The sequence below is a fragment of the Oncorhynchus keta genome, chromosome 10, assembly GCF_023373465.1.
Source record: "Oncorhynchus keta strain PuntledgeMale-10-30-2019 chromosome 10, Oket_V2, whole genome shotgun sequence".
Lineage (NCBI taxonomy): Eukaryota > Metazoa > Chordata > Actinopteri > Salmoniformes > Salmonidae > Oncorhynchus > Oncorhynchus keta.
This window is the reverse complement of record NC_068430.1, coordinates 31,933,325-31,955,870: the sequence shown is the minus strand read 5'-3', so window position 1 is coordinate 31,955,870 and position 22,546 is coordinate 31,933,325. Positions and strand designations below refer to the sequence as shown.

Sequence of the window (22,546 nt, the reverse complement as noted above, 5' to 3'; positions counted from 1 at the left end):
GCCATGATTCCGTGAATTAGAGTATGTTACAATCCTGGATATCTCTTTGAAAAGCAACTCTTGCCCTGATTTCATCAACTTTGTTATCTAGGGACTGGACTTTAGCGAGTAAGCGGTGAGTGGTGTGCATGCATCCGAAGCCTCACTAGAAGACCGCTCCGGCACCCTCTCCTCCAACGGTGTTGTTTTGGGTCGGCCTCTAGAATCAGTTCAAATGCCCTGGGAGATGCAAACAAAGGATCTACTTTGTGAAAGTTGTCTTCCTGGTTGTAGTGCTCGTTGTGCTGGTAAGTTGACGTCTCTATGATATCTAATAGTTATTCCCGGTTGTATGTACAGATACAGAGAGTTGTAAATCTAAAACCCATGAGACCAGTGCAGGTCTACTAGGTGCTGGGGTTCAACTCTGTGTTTTTGTGTGTGTGTTGGACAACTTGGCACTCCTAAAATATAGAGAGAAAATAAAGGAGGGAAAGAGAGGAGAGGAGGGGAGGGGAGAATCACAACTGTCATCACAAACAAGAACCATCTGTCTCATTTGTGTAACTTGTTTTCTTTTAATATGAGAAGTATGCTGGTGAGATGTGAGTTAGAGAGAGGCCTGGGAGGGCAGGACTGAGAACTAAAGCCTCCATCCTCTGTCTCTCACTCACAGACCATGGCTTTGGCTTGGTTATCTCCCAAACCTGTCCTGTTAACCCCTCGCGTGCACTTGCTGGTGTATGTGTGCTCAACCTAGGCACAGAGAAACAAGTGAAAGAGAAAAACCTACTAACCATGCTTGTGTAATGTAAGCTGAAGTATCATGCAAATCTCCCATTGACATCAGTTCATGATGTGATAGGTTGGGTTAAGTATGTGTGATTTAGCCCTGAGTGTACAGTAGCATGTATTCTGGTTGCTCCTGTCCCTCACACTCTTCTAATCTGCCAAAAAGCTGCATACCAACAAACTATCCAGTATAGCAGGTTGAACTCCATGGATACCCAGCCTATAGCTGTACATAGGTTCAACTCCATGGACACCTAGCCTATAGCTGTACACAGGTTCAACTCCATGGATACCCAGCCTATAGCTGTATACAGGTTCAACTCCATGGATACCCAGCCTTTAGCTCTACACAGGTTTAACTCCATGGATACCCAGCCTATAGCTGTACACAGGTTCAACTCCATGGATACCCAGCCTATAGCTGTATACAGGCTCAACTCCATGCATGGATACCCAGCCTATAGCTGTATAAGGGTTCAACTCCATGGATACCCAGCCTATAGCTGTATACAGGCTCAACTCCATGCATGGATACCCAGCCTATAGCTGTATAAGGGTTAAACTCCATGGATACCCAGCCTATAGCTGTACACAGGTTCAACTCCATGGATACCCAGCCTATATCTGTACACAGGTTCAACTCCATGGATACCCAGCCTATAGCTGTATACAGGTTCAACTCCATGGATACCCAGCCTATAGCTGTACACAGGTTCAACTCCATGGATACCCAGCCTATAGCTGTATACAGGCTCAACTCCATGGATACCCAGCCTATAGCTGTATACAGGTTCAACTCCATGGATACCCAGCCTATAGCTGTACACAGGTTCAACTCCATGGATACCCAGCCTATAGCTGTACACAGGTTCAACTCCATGGATACCCAGCCTATAGCTGTATAAGGGTTCAACTCCATGGATACCCAGCCTATAGCTGTATACAGGTTCAACTCCATGGATACCCAGCCTATAGCTGTATACAGGTTCAACTCCATGGATACCCAGCCTATAGCTGTACACAGGTTCAACTCCATGGATACCCAGCCTATAGCTGTATACAGGTTCAACTCCATGGATACCCAGCCTATATCTGTACACAGGTTCAACTCCATGGATACCCAGCCTATAGCTGTACACAGGTTCAACTCCATGGATACCCAGCCTATAGCTGTACACTTTCTGGGCTGATCAGATAGATGCTGAAGTGTCCACCTGAGAGCCAAACAGCTCAGTTCCCAGGTTAGTCACTAGATGACCCTGCTGGAGTGGACCAAACAGCTCAGTTCCCAGGTTAGTCACCAGATGACCCTGCTGGAGAGGACCAAACAGCTCAGTTCCCAGGTTAGTCACTAGATGACCCTGCTGGAGAGGACCAGATGCCCAGGGTTTTCCGGCTGCCATATTAAGCCCAGCTGAAAGCTGAAACCTCCCTCTTGTGATCTCAGAGCCCTCTTACTGGGCTGGGGTCCATGGTTACGGTATGCCCCAGAGAAGCCTGTCCAAATGTGAAATTGCAGGCAAGTATTCTCATCAGGCAGGCGGTGACAGGGAAGCACAGGGAAGCATTTGTCCCTGGGAACATTGTAGAAATTCTGTGGGAAAGCCAAGCCCCGCTGCCCAACACGGGAATATTTACTTGAATATTTTCACACCTCAGATGGTTCTCAGATGGAGGGGCCAGATGGAGGGGCTTGCCTGAACACTCTCACACAGTCATACAGGTACAATCTGGTGTGCCTCTACTGCGGAAGTACTGTGGGAGCCAGCCAAGCCCCAAATTGTTTCTCTTGTCACCATTGCTCTGCTCCTCCACACACAACACATGCATGCATGCCCCCCCACCCCCCCTAGTGAACACAGTTCTAGAGCTCTTAGGCCTCAATATCTCTGCCTCCACAAACACAGGAAGGAGAGGTATTACTGATACTCTACTCCTACCCCCTCGCCGCTCCCCTCCTCCCCGTCTTCTCCCCAGCTGACTGTGTACAGACAGGAGCCTGCAGAAATGCCCCGGGTTCATTAACAGGAATATTATCAAGCGATCACCACTCCCACCTCTCTCCACATCATCTGGGGCATCAGGAGGCCTTATTGGAGGCAGAAGCTACCGAGTGCTGAAAGAGACACCCAAGACAGATTGAGACTGAAAGGGAGACAGATAGACATAAAGGGAGACAGATAGAGACAGAGAAAGACAGAAAGGGAGAGAGACTGAAAGGGAGACAGATAGAGACAGAAAGGGAGACAGAGACTGAAATGGGGAAAGAGAGAGACAGAAAGGGAGACAGATAGAGACAGGATGGGAGACAGATAGAGACAGGATGGGAGACAGATAGAGACAGGCTGGGAGACAGAGAGAGACAGAAAGGGAGACCGATAGAGACAGAAAGGGAGACAGACAGAGACAGAAAGGGAGACAGAGAGAGACAGAAAGGGAGACAGAGAAAGACAGAAAGGGACACAGAGACTGAAAGGGAGACAGAGACAGAGAAAGACAGAAAGGGAGACAGAGACTGAAAGGGAGACAGAGACAGAGAAAGACAGAAAGGGAGACAGAGAGAGACTGAAAGGGAGACAGAGAGAGACAGAAAGGGAGACAGAGACAGAAAGGGAGACAGAGAGAGACAGAAAGGGAGACAGAGAGAGACAGAAAGGGAGACAGAGACAGAAAGGGAGACAGACAGAGACAGAAAGGGAGACAGAGAGAGACAGATAGAGACAGAAAGGGAGAAAGAGACAGAACGGGAGACAGAGAGACAGAAAGGGAGACAGATAGAGACAGAAGGGGAGACAGAGAAAGACAGAAAGGGAGACCGATTGAGACAGAAAGGGAGACAGAGAAAGACAGAAAGGGAGACGGAGACTGAAAGGGAGACAGAGAGAAACAGAAAGGGAGACAGAGAGAGACAGAAAGGGAGACAGAGATAGACAGAAAGGGAGACCGATAGAGACAGAAAGGGAGACAGACAGAGACAAAAAGGGAGACAGAGACAGAAAGGGAGACAGAGAGACAGAAATGGAGACAGAGAGAGACAGAAAGGGAGACAGAGAAAGACAGAAAGGGACACAGAGACTGAAAGGGAGACAGAGACAGAGAAAGACAGAAAGGGAGACAGAGACTGAAAGGGAGACAGAGACAGAGAAAGACAGAAAGGGAGACAGAGAGAGACTGAAAGGGATACAGAGAAAGACAGAAAGGGAGACAGAGAGAGACTGAAAGGGAGACAGAGAGAGACAGAAAGGGAGACAGATAGAGACAGAAAGGGAGACAGAGAGAGACAGAAAGGGAGACAGAGAGAGACAGAAAGGGAGACAGAGACAGAAAGGGAGACAGACAGAGACAGAAAGGGAGACAGATAGAGACAGAAAGGGAGAAAGAGACAGAACGGGAGACAGAGAGACAGACAGGGAGACAGATAGAGACAGAAGGGGACACAGAGACTGAAAGGGAGACAGAGACAGAGAAAGACAGAAAGGGAGACAGAGACTGAAAGGGAGACAGAGACAGAGAAAGACAGAAAGGGAGACAGAGAAAGACAGAAAGGGAGACGGAGACTGAAAGGGAGACAGAGAGAAACAGAAAGGGAGACAGAGAGAGACAGAAAGGGAGACAGAGAGAGACAGAAAGGGAGACCGATAGAGACAGAAAGGGAGACAGACAGAGACAAAAAGGGAGACAGAGACAGAAAGGGAGACAGAGAGACAGAAAGGGAGACAGAGAGAGACAGAAAGGGAGACAGAGAAAGACAGAAAGGGACACAGAGACTGAAAGGGAGACAGAGACAGAGAAAGACAGAAAGGGAGACAGAGACTGAAAGGGAGACAGAGACAGAGAAAGACAGAAAGGGAGACAGAGAGAGACTGAAAGGGAGACAGAGAAAGACAGAAAGGGAGACAGAGAGAGACTGAAAGGGAGACAGAGAGAGACAGAAAGGGAGACAGATAGAGACAGAAAGGGAGACAGAGAGAGACAGAAAGGGAGACAGAGAGAGACAGAAAGGGAGACAGAGACAGAAAGGGAGACAGACAGAGACAGAAAGGGAGACAGATAGAGACAGAAAGGGAGAAAGAGACAGAACGGGAGAGAGAGAGACAGACAGGGAGACAGATAGAGACAGAAGGGGAGACAGAGACAGAGAAAGACAGAAAGGGAGACGGAGACTGAAAGGGAGACAGAGACAGAGAGACACAGAAAGGGAGACAGATAGAGACAGAAAGGGAGACAGAGAGAGACAGAAAGGGAGACAGAGAGAGACAGAAAGGGAGACAGAGAGAGACAGAAAGGGAGACAGAGACAGAAAGGGAGACAGACAGAGACAGAAAGGGAGACAGAGAGAGACAGATAGAGACAGAAAGGGAGAAAGAGACAGAACGGGAGACAGAGAGACAGACAGGGAGACAGATAGAGACAGAAGGGGAGACAGAGACAGAGAAAGACAGAAAGGGAGACGGAGACTGAAAGGGAGACAGAGACAGAGAGACACAGAAAGGGAGACAGATAGAGACAGAAAGGGAGACAGAGAGAGACAGAAAGGGAGACAGATAGAGACAGAAAGGGAGACAGAGAGAGACAGAAAGGGAGACAGAGAGAGACAGAAAGGGAGACAGATAGAGACAGAAAGGGAGACAGAGAGAGACAGAAAGGGAGACAGATAGAGACAGAAAGGGAGACAGAGAGAGACAGAAAGGGAGACAGATAGAGACAGAAAGGGAGACAGAGAGAGACAGAAAGGGAGACAGAGAGAGACAGAAAGGGAGACAGAGAGAGTCAGAAAGGGAGACAGAGAGAGTCAGAAAGGGAGACAGAGAGAGACAGAAAGGGAGACAGATAGAGACAGAAAGGGAGACAGAGAGAGACAGAAAGGGAGACAGAGAGAGACAGAAAGGGAGACAGATAGAGACAGAAAGGGAGACAGAGAGAGACAGAAAGGGAGACAGATAGAGACAGAAAGGGAGACAGAGAGAGACAGAAAGGGAGACAGAGAGAGACAGAAAGGGAGACAGATAGAGACAGAAAGGGAGACAGAGAGAGACAGAAAGGGAGACAGAGAGAGTCAGAAAGGGAGACAGATAGAGACAGAAAGGGAGACAGAGAGAGACAGAAAGGGAGACAGAGAGAGACAGAAAGGGAGACAGAAAGGGAGACAGAGAGAGTCAGAAAGGGAGACAGATAGAGACAGAAAGGGAGACAGAGAGAGACAGAAAGGGAGACAGAGAGAGACAGAAAGGGAGACAGAAAGGGAGACAGACAGAAGGGATGCCATGTGGTCTGTATTTCAGCATAATCCTTGCTCTCTGGTATGCTGGCTCTCTCTGCCTTCTTACCATCTGATTGGAGCAGAATCAGAGAAGCCGTGAAACACGAGCCTCTGTGCTATTTCTTCCCAAACCCACGGTGACTGCTCCCATGGCCAGGGGATCTGTGCCCTGATATCTGGGATGATAGATGTGCTGATCTCTGGCACATAAATTGTGTTTATAGGTGTCAGTGTTGGGGAAAAGAGCCTGGGGGAGTAATGTACCTCACACACACACACATAACACACGAACACACACACACACATATAACACACAAACACAGACATTTTCAATAGAAATGTGTGTCCTGCGGCGAGGGTGTGTATGGGTGTGGGTGGAGGGTATCAGACTGCAAGAAGGGTCATGTCATGAAGGCTTGTCTCTGGAGTTTCTGTGACAGTAACAAGGCAGAAAGTCATTGTGTAGATTAGATGTCATCTGTATGTTGAGGGACACCTATGCACACAAGTCGCTTTTTTCTCTTTTCTATACATGTCGGGTTAATGTAACTGTTCTCTCATATGGATATCCTGTCTCCATGTGTATTTTCTACATACTGATAAGGTAAAGTTTCTATATAAGTGTCAGTTAGCATTTACTCCATACCGGTCATTTATTTCTCTTTATTTCATCTTATATTCTGTATTTGACAATGTGAACATAAACAATGAGAAGCTCTTTCTCTCTCTCTTTCTAGGTGTGGGTACAGCCAGTACAGGACTCTGTAGATTGCTGTTGTCAGCCCCTGGTCCCTGATCCTTGATCCCTGATCCCTGATCCCTGATCCCTGGTCCCTGATCCTTGATCCCTGATCCCTGATCCCTGGTCCCTGATCCCTGGTCCCTGATCCCTGATCCCTGATCCCTGGTCCCTGATCCCTGGTCCCTGATCCCTGGTCCCTGATCCCTGATCCCTGGTCCTTGATCCCTGATCCCTGGTCCCTGATCCCTGGTCCCTGATCCTTGATCCCTGATCCCTGATCCCTGGTCCCTGATCCCTGATCCTTGATCCCTGATCCCTGATCCCTGTTCCCTGATCCTTGATCCCTGGTCCCTGATCCCTGATCCCTGGTCCCTGATCCTGATCCCTGGTCCCTGATCCTGATCCCTGATCATTGATCCCTGATCCCTGGTCCCTGATCCCTGGTCCCTGTTCCTTGATCCTTGATCCCTGATCCTGATCCTTGATCCCTGGTCCCTGATCCTGATCCCTGATCCCTGGTCCCTGATCCTTGATCCCTGATCCTGATCCCTGGTCCCTGATCCCTGATCCTCGATCCCTGGTCCCTGATCCCTGGTCCTTGATCGCTGATCCTTGATCCCTGGTTCCTGATCCCTGGTCCCTGATCACTGATCACCGGTCCATGATCCCTGGTCCCTGATCCTTGATCCCTGATCCCTGGTCCCTGATCACTGATCCCTGGTCCTTGATCCCTGCCATTCCTCCTGCCTGCCACTGGGTTATTCCACGAAATGAGTGCCTTTTACGTCCCATTGATATTTTAAGTAAAGATTGTGCACCAATATATTCAAATAGTCTTATATTAAATTAAATTCCTTTTAATTTACACCACATGGGGAATCTATCAGATGTTTATATGAATAAAGACTTGCCAAAGTCTTTGCACCCTCTGTGACTTTTAGGAATATTTGAACCCACTTATCCCCACAATTTCACTAAGTGTTGTAGCTTAGACATTTCTGAAGATGACTAATTATTTCATGTGATTAGTCTGTCCCTCATTTTACTCATTTTAATATGGCAAAATGATTTATTTAAAAAAAAAAATCAAAAGAAACATTAAACATCTAATAGTAGAATCATAGTGTAAAAGCAGGTCAGCTGGTTCTTCTCATTTTGTTTTGTGGTGGAAAACTGAGCGGGTCGAGCATAACACATCAACCCTGTTACCCATAGATAGACAGGCTAGAATAACACATCAACCCTGTTACCCATAGATAGACAGGCTAGAATAACACGTCAACCCTGTTACCCATAGATAGACGGGCTAGAATAACACATCAACCCTGTTACCCATAGATAGACAGGCTAGAATAACACATCAACCCTGTTACCTATAGATAGACAGGCTAGAATAACACATCAACCCTGTTACCTATAGATAGACAGGCTAGAATAACACATCAACCCTGTTACCCATAGATAGACAGGCTAGAATAACACATCAACCCTGTTACCTATAGATAGACAGGCTAGAATAACACATCAACCCTGTTACCTATAGATAGACAGGCTAGAATAACACATCAACCCTGTTACCCATAGATAGACAGGCTAGAATAACACATCAACCCTGTTACCTATAGATAGACAGGCTAGAATAACACATCAACCCTGTTACCTATAGATAGACAGGCTAGAATAACACATCAACCCTGTTACCCATAGATAGACAGGCTAGAATAACACATCAACCCTGTTACCTATAGATAGACAGGCTAGAATAACACATCAACCCTGTTACCCATAGATAGACAGGCTAGAATAACACATCAACCCTGTTACCTATAGATAGACAGGCTAGAATAACACATCGACCCTGTTACCCATAGATAGACAGGCTAGAATAACACATCAACCCTGTTACCCATAGATAGACAGGCTAGAATAACACGTCAACCCTGTTACCTATAGATAGACAGGCTAGAATAACACATCAACCCTGTTACCTATAGATAGACAGGCTAGAATAACACATCAACCCTGTTACCTATAGATAGACAGGCTAGAATAACACATCAACCCTGTTACCTATAGATAGACAGGCTAGAATAACACATCAACCCTGTTACCTATAGATAGACAGGCTAGAATAACACATCAACCCTGTTACCCACAGATAGACAGGCTAGAATAACACATCAACCCTGTTACCCATAGATAGACAGGCTAGAATAACACATCAACCCTGTTACCCATAGATAGACAGGCTAGAATAACACATCAACCCTGTTACCCATAGATAGACAGGCTAGAATAACACATCAACCCTGTTACCCACAGATAGACAGGCTAGAATAACACATCAACCCTGTTACCCACAGATAGACAGGCTAGAATAACACATCAACCCAGTTACCCATAGATAGACAGGCTAGAATAACACATCAACCCTGTTACCCATAGATAGACAGGCTAGAATAACACATCAACCCTGTTACCCACAGACAGACAGGCTAGAATAACACATCAACCCTGTTACCCATAGATAGACAGGCTAGAATAACACATCAACACTGTTACCCACAGACAGACAGGCTAGAATAACACATCAACCCTGTTACCCATAGATAGACAGGCTAGAATAACACGTCAACCCTGTTACCTATAGATAGACAGGCTAGAATAACACATCAACCCTGTTACCCATAGATAGACAGGCTAGAATAACACATCAACCCTGTTACCCATAGATAGACAGGCTAGAATAACACATCAACCCTGTTACCCACAGATAGACAGGCTAGAATAACACATCAACCCTGTTACCCACAGATAGACAGGCTAGAATAACACATCAACCCAGTTACCCATAGATAGACAGGCTAGAATAACACATCAACCCTGTTACCCATAGATAGACAGGCTAGAATAACACATCAACCCTGTTACCCACAGACAGACAGGCTAGAATAACACATCAACCCTGTTACCCATAGATAGACAGGCTAGAATAACACATCAACACTGTTACCCACAGACAGACAGGCTAGAATAACACATCAACCCTGTTACCCATAGATAGACAGGCTAGAATAACACGTCAACCCTGTTACCTATAGATAGACAGGCTAGAATAACACATCAACCCTGTTACCCATAGATAGACAGGCTAGAATAACACATCAACCCTGTTACCCACAGATAGACAGGCTAGAATAACACATCAACCCTGTTACCTATAGATAGGCAGGCTAGAATAACACATCAACCCTGTTACCCACAGACAGACAGGCTAGAATAACACATCAACCCTGTTACCCATAGATAGACAGGCTAGAATAACACGTCAACCCTGTTACCCATAGATAGACAGGCTAGAATAACACATCAACCCTGTTACCCATAGATAGACAGGCTAGAATAACACGTCAACCCTGTTACCTATAGATAGACAGGCTAGAATAACACATCAACCCTGTTACCCATAGATAGACAGGCTAGAATAACACATCAACACTGTTACCCACAGACAGACAGGCTAGAATAACACATCAACCCTGTTACCCATAGATAGACAGGCTAGAATAACACGTCAACCCTGTTACCTATAGATAGACAGGCTAGAATAACACATCAACCCTGTTACCCATAGATAGACAGGCTAGAATAACACATCAACCCTGTTACCCATAGATAGACAGGCTAGAATAACACATCAACCCTGTTACCCACAGATAGACAGGCTAGAATAACACATCAACCCTGTTACCCACAGATAGACAGGCTAGAATAACACATCAACCCAGTTACCCATAGATAGACAGGCTAGAATAACACATCAACCCTGTTACCCATAGATAGACAGGCTAGAATAACACATCAACCCTGTTACCCACAGACAGACAGGCTAGAATAACACATCAACCCTGTTACCCATAGATAGACAGGCTAGAATAACACATCAACACTGTTACCCACAGACAGACAGGCTAGAATAACACATCAACCCTGTTACCCATAGATAGACAGGCTAGAATAACACGTCAACCCTGTTACCTATAGATAGACAGGCTAGAATAACACATCAACCCTGTTACCCATAGATAGACAGGCTAGAATAACACATCAACCCTGTTACCCACAGATAGACAGGCTAGAATAACACATCAACCCTGTTACCTATAGATAGGCAGGCTAGAATAACACATCAACCCTGTTACCCACAGACAGACAGGCTAGAATAACACATCAACCCTGTTACCCATAGATAGACAGGCTAGAATAACACGTCAACCCTGTTACCCATAGATAGACAGGCTAGAATAACACATCAACCCTGTTACCCATAGATAGACAGGCTAGAATAACACGTCAACCCTGTTACCTATAGATAGACAGGCTAGAATAACACATCAACCCTGTTACCCATAGATAGACAGGCTAGAATAACACATCAACCCTGTTACCCATAGATAGACAGGCTAGAATAACACGTCAACCCTGTTACCTATAGATAGACAGGCTAGAATAACACATCAACCCTGTTACCCACAGATAGACAGGCTAGAATAACACGTCAACCCTGTTACCTATAGATAGACAGGCTAGAATAACACATCAACACTGTTACCTATAGATAGACAGGCTAGAATAACACATCAACCCTGTTACCCATAGATAGACAGGCTAGAATAACACATCAACCCTGTTACCTATAGATAGACAGGCTAGAATAACACATCAACCCTGTTACCTATAGATAGACAGGCTAGAATAACACATCAACCCTGTTACCTATAGATAGACAGGCTAGAATAACACATCAACCCTGTTACCCACAGATAGACAGGCTAGAATAACACATCAACCCTGTTACCCATAGATAGACAGGCTAGAATAACACATCAACCCTGTTACCCATAGATAGACAGGCTAGAATAACACATCAACCCTGTTACCCATAGATAGACAGGCTAGAATAACACATCAACCCTGTTACCCACAGATAGACAGGCTAGAATAACACATCAACCCTGTTACCCACAGATAGACAGGCTAGAATAACACATCAACCCAGTTACCCATAGATAGACAGGCTAGAATAACACATCAACCCTGTTACCCATAGATAGACAGGCTAGAATAACACATCAACCCTGTTACCCACAGACAGACAGGCTAGAATAACACATCAACCCTGTTACCCATAGATAGACAGGCTAGAATAACACATCAACACTGTTACCCACAGACAGACAGGCTAGAATAACACATCAACCCTGTTACCCATAGATAGACAGGCTAGAATAACACGTCAACCCTGTTACCTATAGATAGACAGGCTAGAATAACACATCAACCCTGTTACCCATAGATAGACAGGCTAGAATAACACATCAACCCTGTTACCCATAGATAGACAGGCTAGAATAACACATCAACCCTGTTACCCACAGATAGACAGGCTAGAATAACACATCAACCCTGTTACCCACAGATAGACAGGCTAGAATAACACATCAACCCAGTTACCCATAGATAGACAGGCTAGAATAACACATCAACCCTGTTACCCATAGATAGACAGGCTAGAATAACACATCAACCCTGTTACCCACAGACAGACAGGCTAGAATAACACATCAACCCTGTTACCCATAGATAGACAGGCTAGAATAACACATCAACACTGTTACCCACAGACAGACAGGCTAGAATAACACATCAACCCTGTTACCCATAGATAGACAGGCTAGAATAACACGTCAACCCTGTTACCTATAGATAGACAGGCTAGAATAACACATCAACCCTGTTACCCATAGATAGACAGGCTAGAATAACACATCAACCCTGTTACCCACAGATAGACAGGCTAGAATAACACATCAACCCTGTTACCTATAGATAGACAGGCTAGAATAACACATCAACCCTGTTACCCACAGACAGACAGGCTAGAATAACACATCAACCCTGTTACCCATAGATAGACAGGCTAGAATAACACGTCAACCCTGTTACCCATAGATAGACAGGCTAGAATAACACATCAACCCTGTTACCCATAGATAGACAGGCTAGAATAACACGTCAACCCTGTTACCTATAGATAGACAGGCTAGAATAACACATCAACCCTGTTACCCATAGATAGATAGGCTAGAATAACACATCAACCCTGTTACCCATAGATAGACAGGCTAGAATAACACGTCAACCCTGTTACCTATAGATAGACAGGCTAGAATAACACATCAACCCTGTTACCCACAGATAGACAGGCTAGAATAACACGTCAACCCTGTTACCCATAGATAGACAGGCTAGAATAACACATCAACCCTGTTACCTATAGATAGACAGGCTAGAATAACACATCAACCCTGTTACCTATAGATAGACAGGCTAGAATAACACATCGACCCTGTTACCCATAGATAGACAGGCTAGAATAACACATCAACCCTGTTACCCATAGACAGACAGGCTAGAATAACACATCAACCCTGTTACCCATAGATAGACAGGCTAGAATAACACATCAACCCTGTTACCCATAGATAGACAGGCTAGAATAACACATCAACCCTGTTACCCACAGATAGACAGGCTAGAATAACACGTCAACCCTGTTACCCATAGACAGACAGGCTAGAATAACACATCAACCCTGTTACCCATAGATAGACAGGCTAGAATAACACATCAACCCTGTTACCCACAGATAGGCAGGCTAGAATAACACATCAACCCTGTTACCTATAGATAGACAGGCTAGAATAACACATCAACCCTGTTACCTATAGATAGACAGGCTAGAATAACACATCAACCCTGTTACCCACAGATAGACAGGCTAGAATAACACATCAACCCTGTTACCCATAGATAGACAGGCTAGAATAACACATCAACCCTGTTACCCACAGATAGACAGGCTAGAATAACACATCAACCCTGTTACCCATAGATAGACAGGCTAGAATAACACATCAACCCTGTTACCCACAGATAGACAGGCTAGAATAACACATCAACCCTGTTACCCATAGATAGACAGGCTAGAATAACACATCAACCCTGTTACCCATAGATAGACAGGCTAGAATAACACATCAACCCTGTTACCCATAGATAGACAGGCTAGAATAACACATCAGACCCTGTTACCCATAGATAGACAGGCTAGAATAACACATCGACCCTGTTACCCACAGATAGGCAGGCTAGAATAACACATCAACCCTGTTACCTATAGATAGACAGGCTAGAATAACACATCAACCCTGTTACCTATAGATAGACAGGCTAGAATAACACATCAACCCTGTTACCCACAGATAGACAGGCTAGAATAACACATCAACCCTGTTACCCATAGATAGACAGGCTAGAATAACACATCAACCCTGTTACCCACAGATAGGCAGGCTAGAATAACACATCAACCCTGTTACCCATAGATAGACAGGCTAGAATAACACATCAACCCTGTTACCCACAGATAGACAGGCTAGAATAACACATCAACCCTGTTACCCATAGATAGACAGGCTAGAATAACACATCGACCCTGTTACCCACAGATAGGCAGGCTAGAATAACACATCAACCCTGTTACCTATAGATAGACAGGCTAGAATAACACATCAACCCTGTTACCCACAGATAGACAGGCTAGAATAACACATCAACCCTGTTACCCATAGATAGACAGGCTAGAATAACACATAAACCCTGTTACCCATAGATAGACAGGCTAGAATAACACATCAACCCTGTTACCCATAGATAGACAGGCTAGAATAACACATCAACCCTGTTACCCATAGATAGACAGGCTAGAATAACACGTCAACCCTGTTACCTATAGATAGACAGGCTAGAATAACACGTCAACCCTGTTACCTATAGATAGACAGGCTAGAATAACACATCAACCCTGTTACCCATAGATAGACAGGCTAGAATAACACTTCAACCCTGTTACCCATAGATAGACAGGCTAGAATAACACGTCAACCCTGTTACCCATAGATAGACAGGCTAGAATAACACATCAACCCTGTTACCCACAGATAGACAGGCTAGAATAACACATCAACCCTGTTACCCATAGATAGACAGGCTAGAATAACACATCGACCCTGTTACCCATAGATAGACAGGCTAGAATAACACATCAACCCTGTTACCCATAGATAGACAGGCTAGAATAACACATCGACCCTGTTACCCATAGATAGACAGGCTAGAATAACACATCAACCCTGTTACCCACAGACAGACAGGCTAGAATAACACATCAACCCTGTTACCCACAGATAGACAGGCTAGAATAACACATCAACCCAGTTACCCATAGATAGACAGGCTAGAATAACACATCAACCCTGTTACCCATAGATAGACAGGCTAGAATAACACATCAACCCTGTTACCCACAGACAGACAGGCTAGAATAACACATCAACCCTGTTACCCATAGATAGACAGGCTAGAATAACACATCAACACTGTTACCCACAGACAGACAGGCTAGAATAACACATCAACCCTGTTACCCATAGATAGACAGGCTAGAATAACACGTCAACCCTGTTACCTATAGATAGACAGGCTAGAATAACACATCAACCCTGTTACCCATAGATAGACAGGCTAGAATAACACATCAACCCTGTTACCCATAGATAGACAGGCTAGAATAACACATCAACCCTGTTACCCACAGATAGACAGGCTAGAATAACACATCAACCCTGTTACCCACAGATAGACAGGCTAGAATAACACATCAACCCAGTTACCCATAGATAGACAGGCTAGAATAACACATCAACCCTGTTACCCATAGATAGACAGGCTAGAATAACACATCAACCCTGTTACCCACAGACAGACAGGCTAGAATAACACATCAACCCTGTTACCCATAGATAGACAGGCTAGAATAACACATCAACACTGTTACCCACAGACAGACAGGCTAGAATAACACATCAACCCTGTTACCCATAGATAGACAGGCTAGAATAACACGTCAACCCTGTTACCTATAGATAGACAGGCTAGAATAACACATCAACCCTGTTACCCATAGATAGACAGGCTAGAATAACACATCAACCCTGTTACCCACAGATAGACAGGCTAGAATAACACATCAACCCTGTTACCTATAGATAGGCAGGCTAGAATAACACATCAACCCTGTTACCCACAGACAGACAGGCTAGAATAACACATCAACCCTGTTACCCATAGATAGACAGGCTAGAATAACACGTCAACCCTGTTACCCATAGATAGACAGGCTAGAATAACACATCAACCCTGTTACCCATAGATAGACAGGCTAGAATAACACGTCAACCCTGTTACCTATAGATAGACAGGCTAGAATAACACATCAACCCTGTTACCCATAGATAGATAGGCTAGAATAACACATCAACCCTGTTACCCATAGATAGACAGGCTAGAATAACACGTCAACCCTGTTACCTATAGATAGACAGGCTAGAATAACACATCAACCCTGTTACCCACAGATAGACAGGCTAGAATAACACGTCAACCCTGTTACCTATAGATAGACAGGCTAGAATAACACATCAACCCTGTTACCTATAGATAGACAGGCTAGAATAACACATCAACCCTGTTACCTATAGATAGGCAGGCTAGAATAACACATCGACCCTGTTACCCATAGATAGACAGGCTAGAATAACACATCAACCCTGTTACCCATAGACAGACAGGCTAGAATAACACATCAACCCTGTTACCCATAGATAGACAGGCTAGAATAACACATCAACCCTGTTACCCATAGACAGACAGGCTAGAATAACACATCAACCCTGTTACCCACAGATAGACAGGCTAGAATAACACGTCAACCCTGTTACCCATAGACAGACAGGCTAGAATAACACATCGACCCTGTTACCCATAGATAGACAGGCTAGAATAACACATCGACCCTGTTACCCACAGATAGGCAGGCTAGAATAACACATCAACCCTGTTACCTATAGATAGACAGGCTAGAATAACACATCAACCCTGTTACCTATAGATAGACAGGCTAGAATAACACATCAACCCTGTTACCCACAGATAGACAGGCTAGAATAACACATCAACCCTGTTACCCATAGATAGACAGGCTAGAATAACACATCAACCCTGTTACCCACAGATAGGCAGGCTAGAATAACACATCAACCCTGTTACCCATAGATAGACAGGCTAGAATAACACATCAACCCTGTTACCCACAGATAGACAGGCTAGAATAACACATCAACCCTGTTACCCATAGATAGACAGGCTAGAATAACACATCGACCCTGTTACCCACAGATAGGCAGGCTAGAATAACACATCAACCCTGTTACCTATAGATAGACAGGCTAGAATAACACATCAACCCTGTTACCCACAGATAGACAGGCTAGAATAACACATCAACCCTGTTACCCATAGATAGACAGGCTAGAATAACACATAAACCCTGTTACCCATAGATAGACAGGCTAGAATAACACATCAACCCTGTTACCCATAGATAGACAGGCTAGAATAACACATCGACCCTGTTACCCATAGATAGACAGGCTAGAATAACACATCGACCCTGTTACCCACAGATAGGCAGGCTAGAATAACACATCAACCCTGTTACCTATAGATAGACAGGCTAGAATAACACATCAACCCTGTTACCTATAGATAGACAGGCTAGAATAACACATCAACCCTGTTACCCACAGATAGACAGGCTAGAATAACACATCAACCCTGTTACCCATAGATAGACAGGCTAGAATAACACATCAACCCTGTTACCCACAGATAGGCAGGCTAGAATAACACATCAACCCTGTTACCCATAGATAGACAGGCTAGAATAACACATCAACCCTGTTACCCACAGATAGACAGGCTAGAATAACACATCAACCCTGTTACCCATAGATAGACAGGCTAGAATAACACATCGACCCTGTTACCCACAGATAGGCAGGCTAGAATAACACATCAACCCTGTTACCTATAGATAGACAGGCTAGAATAACACATCAACCCTGTTACCCACAGATAGACAGGCTAGAATAACACATCAACCCTGTTACCCATAGATAGACAGGCTAGAATAACACATAAACCCTGTTACCCATAGATAGACAGGCTAGAATAACACATCAACCCTGTTACCCATAGATAGACAGGCTAGAATAACACATCAACCCTGTTACCCATAGATAGACAGGCTAGAATAACACGTCAACCCTGTTACCTATAGATAGACAGGCTAGAATAACACGTCAACCCTGTTACCTATAGATAGACAGGCTAGAATAACACATCAACCCTGTTACCCATAGATAGACAGGCTAGAATAACACTTCAACCCTGTTACCCATAGATAGACAGGCTAGAATAACACGTCAACCCTGTTACCCATAGATAGACAGGCTAGAATAACACATCAACCCTGTTACCCACAGATAGACAGGCTAGAATAACACATCAACCCTGTTACCCATAGATAGACAGGCTAGAATAACACATCGACCCTGTTACCCATAGATAGACAGGCTAGAATAACACATCAACCCTGTTACCCATAGATAGACAGGCTAGAATAACACATCGACCCTGTTACCCATAGATAGACAGGCTAGAATAACACATCAACCCTGTTACCCACAGACAGACAGGCTAGAATAACACATCAACCCTGTTACCCATAGATAGACAGGCTAGAATAACACATCAACCCTGTTACCTATAGATAGGCAGGCTAGAATAACACATCAACCCTGTTACCCACAGATAGACAGGCTAGAATAACACGTCAACCCTGTTACCTATAGATAGACAGGCTAGAATAACACGTCAACCCTGTTACCCACAGACAGACAGGCTAGAATAACACATCAACCCTGTTACCCATAGATAGACAGGCTAGAATAACACGTCAACCCTGTTACCTATAGATAGACAGGCTAGAATAACACATCAACCCTGTTACCCACAGATAGACAGGCTAGAATAACATATCAACCCTGTTACCCATAGATAGACAGGCTAGAATAACACATCGACCCTGTTACCCATAGATAGACAGGCTAGAATAACACATCAACCCTGTTACCCATAGATAGACAGGCTAGAATAACACGTCAACCCTGTTACCCATAGATAGACAGGCTAGAATAACACATCAACCCTGTTACCCATAGATAGACAGGCTAGAATAACACGTCAACCCTGTTACCTATAGATAGACAGGCTAGAATAACACATCGACCCTGTTACCCATAGATAGACAGGCTAGAATAACACATCAACCCTGTTACCCATAGATAGACAGGCTAGAATAACACGTCAACCCTGTTACCTATAGATAGACAGGCTAGAATAACACATCAACCCTGTTACCCATAGACAGACAGGCTAGAATAACACTTCAACCCTGTTACCCATAGATAGACAGGCTAGAATAACACGTCAACCCTGTTACCCATAGATAGACAGGCTAGAATAACACATCAACCCTGTTACCCACAGATAGACAGGCTAGAATAACACATCAACCCTGTTACCCATAGACAGACAGGCTAGAATAACACTTCAACCCTGTTACCCATAGATAGACAGGCTAGAATAACACGTCAACCCTGTTACCCACAGATAGACAGGCTAGAATAACACGTCAACCCTGTTACCCACAGATAGACAGGCTAGAATAACACGTCAACCCTGTTACCCACAGACAGACAGGCTAGAATAACACATCAACCCTGTTACACATAGATAGACAGGCTAGAATAACACGTCAACCCTGTTACCCACAGATAGACAGGCTAGAATAACACGTCAACCCTGTTACCCATAGATAGACAGGCTAGAATAACACATCAACCCTGTTACCCATAGATAGACAGGCTAGAATAACACGTCAACCCTGTTACCCACAGATAGACAGGCTAGAATAACACGTCAACCCTGTTACCCATAGATAGACAGGCTAGAATAACACATCAACCCTGTTACCCATAGATAGACAGGCTAGAATAACACGTCAACCCTGTTACCCACAGATAGACAGGCTAGAATAACACGTCAACCCTGTTACCCATAGATAGACAGGCTAGAATAACACATCAACCCTGTTACCTATAGATAGGCAGGCTAGAATAACACATCAACCCTGTTACCTATAGATAGACAGGCTAGAATAACACATCAACCCTGTTACCCATAGATAGACAGGCTAGAATAACACATCAACCCTGTTACCCATAGATAGACAGGCTAGAATAACACATCAACCCTGTTACCCATAGATAGACAGGCTAGAATAACACATCAACCCTGTTACCCATAGATAGACAGGCTAGAATAACACATCAACCCTGTTACCCATAGATAGGCAGGCTAGAATAACACATCGACCCTGTTACCCATAGATAGACAGGCTAGAATAACACATCAACCCTGTTACCCATAGATAGACAGGCTAGAATAACACATCAACCCTGTTACCCATAGATAGACAGGCTAGAATAACACATCAACCCTGTTACCCATAGATAGACAGGCTAGAATAACACATCAACCCTGTTACCCATAGATAGACAGGCTAGAATAACACATCAACCCTGTTACCCATAGATAGACAGGCTAGAATAACACGTCAACCCTGTTACCCACAGATAGACAGGCTAGAATAACACGTCAACCCTGTTACCTATAGATAGACTGGTAGAATAACACATCAACCCTGTTACCCAGAGATAGACAGGCTAGAATAACACATCAACCCTGTTACCCACAGATAGACAGGCTAGAATAACACATCAACCCTGTTACCTATAGATAGACAGGCTAGAATAACACGTCAACCCTGTTACCCATAGATAGACAGGCTAGAATAACACATCAACACTGTTACCCAGAGATAGACAGGCTAGAAATGTAAAACATATTATAATGTGTGATGCTTGCATTCAATTGCCTCTCCCTATTGCACACAACACACTTCCATTCCCCCTGTCACAAAGGGATTTATGGCAGATTTTTAGATGAAATTGTCAACCGTGTTACGGTCAACCCTGTTACGGTCAACCCTGTTACGGTCAACCCTGTTACGGTCAACCCTGTTACTTTATTTGGCACTTCATACGCACTTACTATAGTATTTTTTTATTTAACATCTTGAAATGGGAAAACGTATTTTATTAAGTCAAACATGACAGATTGATAAAATTGTGTGAAATATATTTACTAAATTACACTTCTCAAAAGGCACTGAATTGGAGGCACACCCCCATTATTAAAACAGCTGGAAGGAATCAGGACTGGGTTTGGCTTCAGGGCACAACTAGCTGGACTCAGGATATTGACAGGATATTTAAAACATTTTATGTTGGTACCCAGTCAGCTGCAATAATGGTTGTTTTAATGAGTGATATCAAGCCATCACCCACACACAAACAAACACACACAAACACACACACAGAAAGCATTAAATGAACATGCAACCCTGATATCAGAGTTGTTTTCTTACGTCGTAAAGAGACATGTCAAAAGAAATATGACAAACAAGAGTATAATCTTTGACACAGCATATATTTCATTTTAACATACATTCATACGCAGTATAGTCTTCTTCAGTGTATAAGTCTTTACAGATCTATGTTTCTATAATGAATAGCATGTTACTATAGAAAGCTTTGGCTTATGGTGGTTGTACATGGTAGCCACACATAGGTCAGTCCCTGTGCCCTGGCAGAGACTGTATGTAGTGTATGGTATGCTGTGTGGCATATGGTGCGGTGTGTGTGCGGCTTGTGTGTTGTACGTTATGTATTTAGCGAGTGTGGTGTGTATGTGTATGTGTGTGTAGTATATGATGTGGGACAGTGATGTGTGTGTAGGCTTTGTTGTTTGTGGTAAGGTGTAGGGACGGTGGTATGTGGTGTGGTGTGGTATGTCATGTGGTATGGTATGTGGTGTGGTATGTGGTATGGTATGTGGTGTGGTATGGTATGCGGTATGGTATGTGGTGTGGTATGTGGTATGGTATGTGGTGTGGTATGTAGTGTGGTATGTGATGTGGGGTGTGGTATGGTATGTGGTGTGGTATGGTATGGTATGGTATGTGGTGTGGTATGGTATGTGGTGTGGTATGTGATGTGGTATGGTATGTGGTGTGGTATGGTATGTGGTGTGGTATGGTATGGTATGTGGTGTGGTATGGTATGTGGTGTGGTATGTGATGTGGTATGGTATGTGATGTGGTATGGTATGTGGTGTGGTATTGTATACGGTGTGGTGTGGAATGTGGTATGGTATGTGGTATGGTATGTGGTGTGGTGTGGTATGTGGTGTGTTATGGTATGTGGTGTGGTATGGTATGTGGTGTGGTATGGTATGTGGTGTGGTATGGTATGTGGTGTGGTGTGGTATGTGGTGTGGTGTGGTATGGTATGTGGTGTGGTATGGTATGTGGTGTGGTATGGTATGTGGTGTGGTATGTGATGTGGTATGGTATGTGATGTGGTATGGTATGTGGTGTGGTATTGTATACGGTGTGGTATGGTATGTGGTGTGGTATGTGATGTGGTATTTAATGTGGTGTGGTATGTGGTGTGTGGTGTGGTATTTTGTGTGGTGTGGTATGTGTTATGGTATGTGGTGTGGTGTGATATTTTATGTGGTGTGGTGTGTGGTGTGGTATTTTATGTGGTGTGGTATGTGGTGTG

The 22,546-nt window shown here is 44.3% G+C and overlaps 1 long non-coding RNA gene across 6 annotated transcripts; it reads right to left on the bottom strand.

The window, feature by feature from the left end:
- Window positions 1-7,060: 7,060 nt before the first annotated feature.
- Window positions 7,061-18,549, bottom strand: LOC127932195 (uncharacterized). Of its 6 annotated transcripts, none has more exons than XR_008144502.1 (4): window positions 16,717-17,358; window positions 15,077-15,937; window positions 8,721-12,656; window positions 7,061-8,515 (listed from the first exon to the last, which is right to left on the bottom strand). It is a non-coding gene; the product is annotated as an uncharacterized LOC127932195 (long non-coding RNA). The 6 variants fall into 6 exon arrangements; XR_008144503.1 differs by having other exon boundaries at window positions 8,762-12,656; XR_008144504.1 differs by having other exon boundaries at window positions 8,803-12,656.
- Window positions 18,550-22,546: the final 3,997 nt, after the last annotated feature.